Genomic DNA, 12352 nt, shown 5'->3' on the forward strand with positions numbered 1-12352 from the left:
ACCTCACATCTGCTCATTGAAGATGCTTTTGGAATCCCCAAAAAACTTCAGGCTTCTGGACATGATCAGCCAAGTTCCCAGTAACACCATCATCACTTGCAACTCACTTCACCAGCCTACTGTACAAGATGCAACGATGGTAGAGTTTAGCTCTATGCAAAAGGAGTTTCAGAAATGCCACAAGGATCCTCAAGTGCCTCAAATTTTTCTGCACACAATCTGAAACAAAGTTTATACAAAGCTCCCAGACTTGTACACCCAGCTAGGGACTCAAGATAACCAGAAATCAGCACTCCAGAAGCTCAGCTATAAACAAGTGTCATCTGATCCACTTTGGATTTCAGCTGGTTTATGGGAACTTGATTTCATACTTGCCAGTCATCTCCACCACTAATGCCTTTTCCTGTTCCTTTCTCTGTCATGACATTAGCCCAAGATTTTGTATGGCTGAAGAATAAACGGTTTGGGGGAGCTATCAAACTGAACAACAAGGCAAGGAGGGGGATTAAAAAAGAAAAAAAAAAAGCCTAATTCCTTAGCTGGGTAAGTTCCCTGATGCAGTTCTCTCTAGTGCATTCTCTCTCTATTTCTACCAATACAATACAAGAAGTGAGCAGTCAATAAATTAGCTGCCTCACTGCACATGGGCTCACAACCCAATTCAACTACAAACCAACTTAAATTAGTTACAACTGTGGAGGACCCCAAAGTTATCAAGGAAGCAACGGAAATTCAGAGCAATTAGATTAAACAAACAACCTGGCAATAAAACAAGTGGACTAGAAACAACCATTCACAGAGGTCATGAATTTGAGCTTTACACAGAACTCACAAGTCCACCTGTGCTTACACACCTCCTCAGACAAATTCATACATGAAGCTTATAAAGAAAAAGAGTAATTTGAGACCTTCAGCTTTTCACTGGAGGCTTCTGCCTGCCTACACTTTAGTCTGAAAAGGATGCATCACAGCAGAAAATGTGCTCTGTACTAGTCCTGTTTATTCGCTTATTGGTCTGAGTCCAGTCACTCTGTGACATTATACCACTAATTCTAAATCTAAATGTAAATATAATACTATAGTCTAGACAATTACCCCAAACCCTGGGCACATTCATAATGTGATAAAAGCAATCCAATTTACAAACTGCATTAAGATCACTTTTTTCAGCATCTCTGCCAGTTTTATCTAGCCACTATTATCGAAGAAATACACCTTCAACTTCTGAAAAAGATCAATATCCTTCTTCCCCAGCACGATCAATCTGAGCCCATTTCAATGAGAGCAGATTCCATAGTCTCCACGCTGTCCCTTAATGAATAATGATGGAGACACAAATCAAACAGCTTTTAATGCCACACTACTACAGCAATGGTCAGAGCACAGACAGCCAGACCTAGGTCACTTCACACTTAATTGATTGCTGCCAATAGCACAGCTCCATTAAAGAGGAAGAGAAGTGACACACATATCCCAAAGTGGAAGTGCCACTGAGGAAGCTCCAAAGCCAGCAAAACCTCCTGCATCACATTTTGCATCCAAATCACTTGAAAATGGAATTAGAGCATGAGAGCATGAGTATCTCAAGCTTCTCCTCTTGTGCAAACCCCATTACACATTTCTTCTCTGAGCACTTCAGCTCTCAGACAGCTGACAGACACACAGGAGAAGCACTGTAAGTCAAGACATTCATGAGCTCCAAGAAATTCATAAATTGGGCCAACCACTTTTTGGCAGAGGACCTCATAGCAACCTTGACAATCAAATTCCCTCTCTGGCAGTTCTGCTCATCCCTGGGCTTGCTGCTTTCAATTCCTTAACTGACCCAGGCTTGTTTGATTTCCTTACTTGCACTAGGAGCTACAATACTATCTAAAAATCAATGGGAGGAAGGGCAAAGATGACTTCCAGTCAAATTTTTCAGTTCTAATCAGTTGAGGGGGTCTCAGTCTTCCAGTCAAAGACTTTAAAAACTGATTTTACTGCTTCAATATGATTGCTAAGAACAAGTAATAAATGTGAGTCACCAGAGGACACTAACACTTCTACCAAATGGCAAATGCAGCTCTTCAGTTAGGGAGGCTGATAATTACATCCACATCATCATGTATATTTTGTCTGGAGCCCTTCAACACTTGACCTTGCCTTGATTTTGGATGATTTTGGATGTAGATGGCCCCTTCCTGGTGGGCAGAATTCCAGCTGGGACCAGCTTGCCCACAGGTAGCACTCCAATGCCATTTTCCATAGACTCCTCCAAGGCTTTATGGATCTCTGTAAAGGAAAACGAGCTGCAGTCACACACCCACATGTCCCAGGGCACTGAGCATACAGAGCATCTACTTAAAACGTCCAACTGGCAGCATGAAGACACGCTCACCTCAGCAGTCTTTTAAGGTGATTAATTCATAAACAGACAAAACGTGAAGCCCACAGAGCTTCTGCTCATGCAATAACTATGACACACACCCACTTATATTAGGATGATTCCTACTGCAGCAGTTCCAGGTATTTAAATGCAAAGGTTTTGAACACAAACTTTTCTTCGTTACTTCGAAAATACATTTCTACATATGTTTTCTAACAAGAGCTGTAAACCAACACTCAGAAGAGAAATATATCATGCCTTTGGTGGCTTATACTTTGAAAAAACGCAACCAATTACACTCCCCACCCCAAAAGGACATTCTCAACTCAGCTTTACTTACTGAATGAAAGGAGGAGCCCAAATGACTCAGCTTCAAGCAAATATACACAAAAAGATCAACCCCTGATCTCAATTTTAAACAATAATGCAACAAACTGATTAAGATGGAGGTGTGGCTTGTCAATTCAAATCTTTTAATATTCAAACACATCAAGCAGAATATTAGCACCCTGTGACCACATTACTTTTTTGTACAAACACAGTCAATTTCAAAAATAAAAAATTACACAAGCAGTTGAAGTTAAAGTATATTCACTTCTTCATTAGTACTGAGCAGCACAAACATCAATAAAATATCTAAACATTGGTGTTTTTAATCTACAGTCACCAGGCAAGATAAAAGTGTAGAATGGAGACCTCTCAAAAATTATGCAGGAAAACTCCACATTTCTACAGGAAAAAGAACTCAAAGAAATAAAACACACTGTTGAGTAAACAGGATAACCTCATTAACATTTTTTTGAGGGAGGGGGAAGGGGGCCAGGGGAGTTGTCTCCATAAGACTGAGGCAAACCTTTCTCATGAAAATGCAGCAAAATAAATTACAAGGTAGCATATTTCACAAGGGAGCTCACAGACACCAAGTGACTGCTGTACATCCTCCACATGAATTCCCAAGTGCTCCTCCTCCATCTCGGCCATGCCACACCAGCATCTCAGTGCACAACACGCCTCCACCCGTGCTGGGAGGAATATTTCATTCCAGACTAGCTGGAGTGTCCTTCACATGCAGCCCAAACTCCAAACACAGATGTCACCAGAGGGCACCCTCTCAATTCCAGTGACCCAGCTTTAGCCAACTTCTGAGCACGACTGCAGACAACCCACAAGCAAGGATGTGCAGAGGCTATGGAAAGCAGCAATAGTTCTGCTTCTGCAAGAGACTTCTCTTTAAAAAAAAATAAAAAGTCCACCACAGAAATTAAATTTTTTAAAAAAAGAATTTACTTATATAGCCAGAAATGCAAACTATTCTCCAGAGTAATCAGAGACACAACTAGAAAAAAAAAAAAATCACAATGATCAACTTCTGTACAATGTCATGCTGTGGCACCTGATGGTGCCAACTCACTCCAGCTGTTTTGGTATCCATGTGAATCATATCAACTCACAAAAGCAGGGCCCAAGGCAGTACAGCTCATGCAGAGGTGCCCACAGAAGTTCTCTGGCTCTAATATCAGATACTACACCTTACAATAATATATGTAAAAAATGCATGTGTTGTCAAGAGAAAACCATGGGAAACTGTATTTTTCTACATCTCATTGTTCTGTATCTGATATTAAGAGGGTCAGAAAGAAAACTCTTTGCATGAAAAAGATACAAAAGTATCAACAGTGTGAGACGTTTTCAAGCTTTGGTCCATGTATTCTTTCTAATGCCCCGACAAGAGTTAATAATGTTTTAAAACAAACACCCAGTGAGCTGAAGCTCATTAAATAAAATTATTCACAACCAGTAAAATATGCAATAGGTCTATATACAAAAAGGGGTCTCAAACCACTTGAATGGTAAACCCATTTTGTTTAGAAATAAACACCACCATAGTAAAACTAAAATGAAGTCAGCTGCAGAAGCAAGCAGTGATAAGAAAAAAAGAGAAGATAATCATTGTGCATCCCATATTTTCCAGTCCTGAGAAAACCTAAAAAGCTGTAGGCCTATCAAACATCTGATTACCTGGTTATCTGCCCATCCCATTGGAAATTAAATAGTCTCCACTTCTTCCAGCTACCTGTGACAGCAAAGCTCCCTCATTCAGCAGAGGCACAGAAGAAGGGGTGCAGGAACAAGACCTGGGCAAAGGCTTCTTGTGTCAGGAGAGAGATCTCTCAAATAGTGTCAGTAGAAATAAACACATCCACGGAATTTCACCAGGCCTGTAACTACTATTAAACCCACACAGCAAGTTACTCCAAACTATTACCTGTCATCATCACTCATCGTGGTTTCAAGTGTACCTACAGAGCTGCTTTTCCAGCATCTGCTGCCAGGAAAGAAATAATGCCAAATATGCCTCATGCCAAATAAACAGCATCTATTTGTCCATCCTCTAAAGCAGGTTCCCGTCTACCACAAGGCAACAGCCTTCAGCCCCTCACGCACACACCGGGCTGGGGAGGCGAACACCTCTCCCCGCATCCCTCCGTCCCTCAGGTGCCCCAGGCGCACCCCGCGCACACACCGGCGAGAACACGCTCGGCTCGCCGCTCCCCAACACCCCGGGCGAGGCGGAGCAGGAGGAGAGGGCGGCAGGTGGGCGGCGGAGCCCCGGGGGGGACCGGGACCCTCCCCGGATTTGGGAGGGGACGGAGCGCCTCCAATCGCCAGCCGGCAACAAGCCTGCAAGGCCCGGCGTGCGAGCGCGGGTGAAGCCTCCTTTCTTCTCTCCTCCTCCTCCTCCTCCGAAAAGCCGCACAATGAGCCCAGCGGAGGCGGGCGCCAGCTCCCTCTCCCTCCTCCTCCTCCGCCCCGCCGCGACAGCGCAGCTCACCTGCGAGAGGGGGGATGGATGACGGCGGGGCGGCCGCTCGGAGGTGCCGCCTGAGGGGCCGCGGTGTCTGCGCGGGTCCCTGCGCGCCCCCGGCTCCGCAGGCGCGGGGCGGCCGCGGCCACACTCCCTCACACACTCGCTCACACACACACGGGCTGGGGGGGCGCCCGCGCCGCCCGCGCATGCGCGCACAGACCCCCCTGCCGCCTCCTCGCGGCGCCGCGCGCGGGCTGCGCACGCGCCGCCTCAGCGCCGCGCCCCCTCCCGCCCCTCGGCCGCGCTGAGGGCGGAGAGTTCTCCCGCCGCGCTCGCTTCCTCACGGGATCGGCGAGGGGAGTTCTCCCGCCGCGCTCGCTTCCTCACGGGATCGGCGAGGGGAGTTCTCCCGCCGCGCTCGCTTCCTCACGGGATCGGCGAGGGGAGTTCTCCCGCCGCGCTCGCTTCCTCACGGGATCGGCGAGGGGAGTTCTCCCGCCGCGCTCGCTTCCTCACGGGGTCGGTGAGGGGAGTTCTCCCGCCGCGCTCGCTTCCTCACGGGATCGGTGAGGCTGCGAAAGATCGCCGCGATCGGAGAGTCCGACCTGCGGCAACAGCACCGTGTCAACCAGAGCGCCGTACTCGGTGCCACGTCCAGTGTTTCCCTAGACACCTGCAGGGACGGTGACTGCCGCCTCCCTGGGCAGCCCGTTCCAGTGTCTAATTACAGAATCCTGGAATTGTTAGGGTTGGGAAGGACCTCTGGACATCATTCGCTCCAACACCCCTGCCTAGGCAGGGTCACCTGGAGCAGGTGACACAGGAATATCTCCAGAGAGGGAAACTCCACGCCCTCCCTGGGCAGCTGCTCCAGAGCTCTGCCACCCTCGGTGCAAAGAAGTTCATTTACATTTAAATCCTCACCTTTTGTGTGAAGAAATTCCTCCTGGTGTCCCACCTCAAGCAGCCCTGGCGCAGCTCAGGACCATTCCCTGCTGTCCTGTCCCTTGTTCCCTGGGAGCAAAGCCCGGCCTCACCTGTCAGGGACTTGAGGAGAGCCAGGTCCCCCTGAGCCTCCTTGGCTTCAGGCTGAGCTCTTCGTGAGGCGCCGTTCCCTCCAGGAAAGACAACGGAAGCAAGGAAAGGAACTGGCCCCCTCCAAAACACTATTGTGGTGCTAAGAACTCCGTTCTGAGGGGATGAAGTGCAATGACTTTTGCGATTTTTTTCTCTGCTCCCACAGTCGTTAGGGAACAATCGGCTTATGAGGGGAAAGCAAGGCCTTCAAGGTGTTTGCACCATTTCTGCAGTGAAAAGCCTCAGAAAACCACAGGGTTTTGCAAGAGTTGCTCTCCAGTCACCAGAGCTGGCAGCGCTAGTGTCATGGGGACAGGAGTCAGCATCGCCACCTTCCCATCCACAGCCCCTGCCAGACAGGCTCTGGCCCCGGTGAGTTATTGCCATCGTTAATAGCTACCATTCGTATGTGCTCTGAATGCTTTGAAAGCAATGCCTAATCGCATTAAGTTGTAAATTGACTTATTTTCATCCTGTCGTGGAGTTAGGACAGTCACTGCTTCCTTCACATCCAGGAGAGACGGAGTTGGTAATTTGTTACTATACTGGAACTGCTGCCGGTGGATCTGTGGCCACCTGCTATGGGTTTTAATGAAATATAGAGTCACCTGCTATGCAAAGTGCCTGATTTTTATAGACTTACAGACTGGTGAGACTACAGGTACCATGATCCAGCTTAAACAAGTCCAGCAGGCTGGCAGTGTAGTACCAGCTTTTAAATCCATGACATAGAAATAAGGCAGGAAGGATTTGAGAAATTACAGGCACAAGTTTGACAATAAGCAAATAAAAATATTGCTTCTAGGTACAGTGCCATTTCCCCAATTTTAATAAAGCCTTGTGCCTAGAAAGAGAACACTGTTTCCTCTTGTTTTGGTTGTTGGTTTTGTTTTTTTTTTTACCACGGTAATCTGGCACAGTATCAAATTCATTCTGAACCAGAATAAATGAAAGGAAAATAAAATGCCAAATGCCATCCTGCTGCAAGGTTTTCAACAGGTCAGTGCATGGAAAGAATGTTTCACCAAATTTGGAAACATTACGGTTTGTGACACAGAAATAAGAAAATATTACAGAATTATAGAATTGTTAAGGTTGTCATACCTTATAGCTATCAAACTATATCACATTAATCAATTAAGGCTTGAAAATTATGAACAACATGAAAAAAAATATTCAGCCATCTTTTCTTCTCCCACGCAAAATCTAACTTGTAAAAGCAGAATTTCACGGCATTTTATAACAGCTATTTAATTTTTCAGCTCATCCCAGATCAAGCCAGGTCAATATGCAGCAAGCACTTGTACAGTGCATTGAGTAAAGCACTACTATGATTTTACCTGCAGGAGAAAGGGAAGTAGCCAATGCATGGAGGCTCTAGCACACACCTACCACTGCCAGTCTGGGGAGTGGGAGGAGGGTGGAGAAAAGGTGGTTGCTTCTGCTACCAGAGGCAGAACTGCCTCCACGTGAATTCAGCAGGCATTTAATCATCAAACCCCTGTAAATCTGACCCCTTGTTAGCACAAATGCAATGCAAATGGAGTTTCTGAAACCTGTGCCTTGAAATAATATTCCCTTCATCTGTACCCATCTCCCTACCTTTTGGGTAGTGCTGTTGGTGGTTTAGGAGATTCTTGTCAACTGAAAGGATTTTTATAGTGCAGCAATTTTATTTGTATGAAAGGTGGGTTTTTTCCCCAAGTTGTGTATGGGAAACAAAACCTATAGGACGTATGACAAGCAAATTTCTAAGAAAAGGGGTTCTCTATACAGCCAGAACAGTTACTATTTCAGTCTTCCCTTTGCTATATCATACAGCAAAGCCAGAAGATAAGTATTTCAGGGTTTGCCATTTAATCACTAGCACGAGCACCTTGTTCCTGGCCTTTCATTAAATCTTTGGCCAAACACAGCTTGATGACACAGCTCCAAATATTGCTCTAACACTCAGGAGAGTTTTCAGGGAGAAAAAGCTATTTCAGAACCCCTCACCTTCCAAAAGATTACCACACCCACAGTTCATATTTTATTAAAGTTCTATCAGGTAGATTAAACCCTGGATAGAAACAAGCATCCAGCTGCCAAGCATGTAACTGTCAGACCACAACAAATGAGAAGAAAATCTCTGGCTTCTACCGAAGTCATGAGCTGAGGGGCAGAAATGCTTTGATATTTTTATGAAACATTAACCTTCAAACATAATTACCACAGGCACTGAGATTGCACCTGAAGGCTGCACTGTTGGGGAGAATTGCTGTAAAAGTGGCCTGCAGGGCAGGAACATGGCAGGTAAACACAAGGAATGTCTGCACAGAGATAATGGGATACAGGGCAGCAGGAAGAGTGTAGCTTTAGGGGATGGAAGTGCTGCCACTGACACTTTCCACATGCCAGCAGAGTGATGGTGACTTGGTTGACTTTGCATGAACAGTAACCTTTGAAAACAGACACTGAAGCATAAAGCTGAACTGGGGAGCAGGAAACCAGTGCTGTCCCTGCTAAAATCTTGTAATGTTGAAACCATTCCTTTAGCTGAAAAAATAATTGAGCTAGATTTGCTCTGAATAATTCCAAGTCTGCTTTCTACCTTGAGATCAGAGATAAAAGGAGCAGGTATTTCAGTCTTTGCAAGATCTCCAGCCCTATTTTACAGATCCATGAGTTAAGGAAGAGGCATAAGCATCCAAAATCTTGTGTGGCTACACGATCCTTATCTCCTGCCTGCATTACCTGGTGTCTGCAAAACACAGTGACTGAGACTGTGTGCTGTGTCTTCTGAAATTACAGCATGGGGAGGACAAGACAGGACTGAAATCAACTTGTTTTTAAATTATTATTTCTGGACCACTGCACTATTCAGTGCAATGCCCTTCATGATGCCGATACACTTAGCTGTATATCAGGACACTATGTAGCCCAGAGTGATTTCTTCTTCTTCAAGCATGGAGTGATCTATTTAAATTCCCTGCACTTCACTGCTCAGCGTGACCTTTAAAATCAGCTCCAAAGCATTCAGAAGGTGTGTGCAAATATAATAGATGTAATTGCTAGAGCTTGCATTTCAGGGAATGCAAACAAGAGTGTCACGGAAGGGAGCGAGGTCTGTTTGGGGTGTGATTTGCAGAAGCAATTGATGTGGGAGATCCCAGTGTTAGCAGGCACAGGGGAAATGAAACACAGCAAGTTCTGAATGGCAGCAATTTCTTCTTGGCCTTCCAATTTTCCCTCCCTGGGATAAGTTTTAAGGGATCAAGGGCCTTGGCTTGCACCATTTATGTTGCGTCCTGGGCTGGGTTTGTGCCACCATAAACCAGAAGCAATGGGTTGGCTAAAGCATTTAGTGTTTCCCAGGGAACATTACCAAAACAGCTTTCTCCAATACTCCACGGAACCAAACATAAAGGATTTTGCTCCCGACAGCCAGAGCTGTGTATCCCAGGCTGCAGGGACAGCACAGCATCACTTTGGATTTGCTTACGTCATCTCACAAATCTGCACGCTCTGCTGACTGTGATAAATTTGTGCTTTAAACCACTAATGCTTCAGTCAGAGCTGAGCTGGGGGATTTTACAGCACTATTCCTGTCTGCCTCCAGCTCCACAGGGGCTGGTCTGGCTGCAGACCTGGGAGAGAGGCACCAGCAGGAAACCCTGTCAGCTGGGAAGGGACATGTCTTACCTAATTTCTTGGATCCACAGTTCACAGCATACAATCCATACAATCCTGAGTTTTGCTTCTCCGTTGATTTTCTGTTCCTGGCAAACTGGGTGCCTGAGGAGGGAGTGAATACACCAAATTCCATGGTGGAAGTCATCATGTTGTAGCTCAGCATGATGCCAAGGTAAGCCCCACAAAGCCTCTGCTGGGAACATGGTATTAAAATCCTCCCATGCAGATAAACTTCCTTCATTCAGGGCTGGATCTGTCCTGCTTGCCTTTTTGGACAGAGCCACAAAGGCCAATGCTCACAGGATGCTGCCCTCTTGGAATAACGCACTGAAATGTGCAATTAGCACCCTCCAAAATGCTGCCTGAGGTGGCACAAAAGCTGAGTCTCTTTTTAGCAAAGCATCTAGCCCATGTGACTGTGGAGTTCATTCTCCTCAGGATTTCTGTTGACGGAGCACATGGGAGAAATTAAAATCCCTGATATGTGTAACAAACCTCCATCCCTGCAAAGGAGATGCTAACTGGGTAGTGCTCCCATGGCTCCCGTGTGGTTTGCATGGCTACATGTGGAACAGCCTTCCTGTGCCTGCTGATAGGCCAGGTGGGATTCCCTCATGCATTTCTGACCAGTGAATCATTAATTACAGCATCCAAACCCAGCCACAGTATTCCTACTGTATGTATTTGTATTCTACCTGTCTGTACTTTCAGTACTTGCCTTCCTTTCCCCCACCTGAACCCTGTTCTTTTTATCCCAGCCCATTCAGTTAGTTTCCCAAGATACTCTGGTCCTCACATGTTTGAAGAGAGCTCCCAAATTTGTAACCTCCATAGCCTTGTTAGCACATCCATGCTGTTCATCCTGAGGTCAAAATAAGTAAATGCTAATCAAGGTTTTGGAACTCTAGTTTAGGACAATTTACTGCCCTCCTGTCCAGACAGATTCTTACCTTCCAGTCTGGTCATCTTCTGACCTCCACTTTAAGCAACAGCTTTCCATGTGTTATCCAGTATCTGTCCAAAGCTGAGGTAGCAAGATCTACTGCACATCCCTCATGGGAACAGCCCCCAGCTTCCAAACAGGAGACATTCCCTATTACCACCCCTGGTTCACAGAAACATGATGTTCTTTACTCACCTTCTCAATGCTTGATCTTGTTTGTTGGGTGGAAAATTTGCCATAGGAGAGCAGGTTCCATGGTGAAGTACCTTCAGAAATACAAATGCAGAGGCTACAGACCCAAATGTCACCTCTTCAAGAATTAAGATCTGGTTCCTTGAGAGCCCAGCTTCAGAGTGACTGGGTACCACAGCATTCCGTGGTGGCTGCTGACAGCCCGAGAGAGATCTGCTCCACAGCTCCTACCACACGACTTCCCCTACACAAAGCCCTGCTGCTGGGATGGGCTGTGCTGCCCTCTGTGAGCACAGGGATTGAAGTGCCCTTTAATCCCCACGGACACGAGCAAAGCCTGTGGTTATTGCTGTGTGTCCACTCCTCATGGCAGGCTTGTTATTTACATCAGCACATTATTGCACAGCTATCAATCATTAGCTCGCTTTTCCTAATAAATATCACTTCTGTAAGAGAAATACTTCAGCCCAGCCCTGCGGGTGGGGAGGAGAGATTTGTTGTTTAGCTGGGCAGCATCTGCTTTGTCCTGCTTTTGATGTTCCTAGTACTTCCGTGGGACACAAATGAGAGGGCAGCATGTGTGGGAAGTCTCTGAGGACATTGTCACAGCAACAGATTTTGATGTGGCCTCAGAGAGGACTGGAGTTAGCAGGGAGGGCCTAAGGCTTTCAGGAAAGGTGAGCATTCTATTGACAGCAATTCCAGGTGGATTGAATTGCAAATGTTGCCCCTGAACCAGTTTGCTGATAAGGCTTGTAGCTCTCCCAGCATCTGCACAAGTGTATTTGCCCAAGATACTCCACATACTTGTTTTTCATGCTGATTAGGAAGCAGTGGTTAAAGAAACACTTGTAGAAATGAGTGTATTCCTCTCATGCCTTCGTAGAAATCATTTGTCAAATTCATTCCAGACTCACTCCAGTAGAGGCCACTCTGATAGCTGTGACCCTTAGAAGCCAAAAAACCAGCAGGAATGTGAGAAATGAGGAAAAACTGGACACCAAATGTGGTATGTACTCACCCACCACCCACACAGCTTTTAAAGAGACTAAAATGCAATTAAAAATTTGCAAGTTCCCTGTGGAGCTCTGGCAATGAGAACACCAAGCCCCCATGGAGGAACTATAGGTAGGTTGAAATAACAATGCCAAAACTTCTGACTCACTGCATTTTCTCCTTTCCCATGGGGAAGGCAGCCAGCCTGCCACAAGCTGGGCTGGGGCCAGCTCTAAGTTAAGCAGACTGCAGGTTGTTGGGCTCCTCCAGGTTCTGTATCAGCTGATGAAAGACC

The sequence above is a fragment of the Lichenostomus cassidix genome, chromosome 8 (assembly GCF_008360975.1).
Source record: "Lichenostomus cassidix isolate B80296 chromosome 8, HeHo_3.0, whole genome shotgun sequence".
NCBI classification, from domain to species: Eukaryota; Metazoa; Chordata; class Aves; order Passeriformes; family Meliphagidae; genus Lichenostomus; species Lichenostomus cassidix.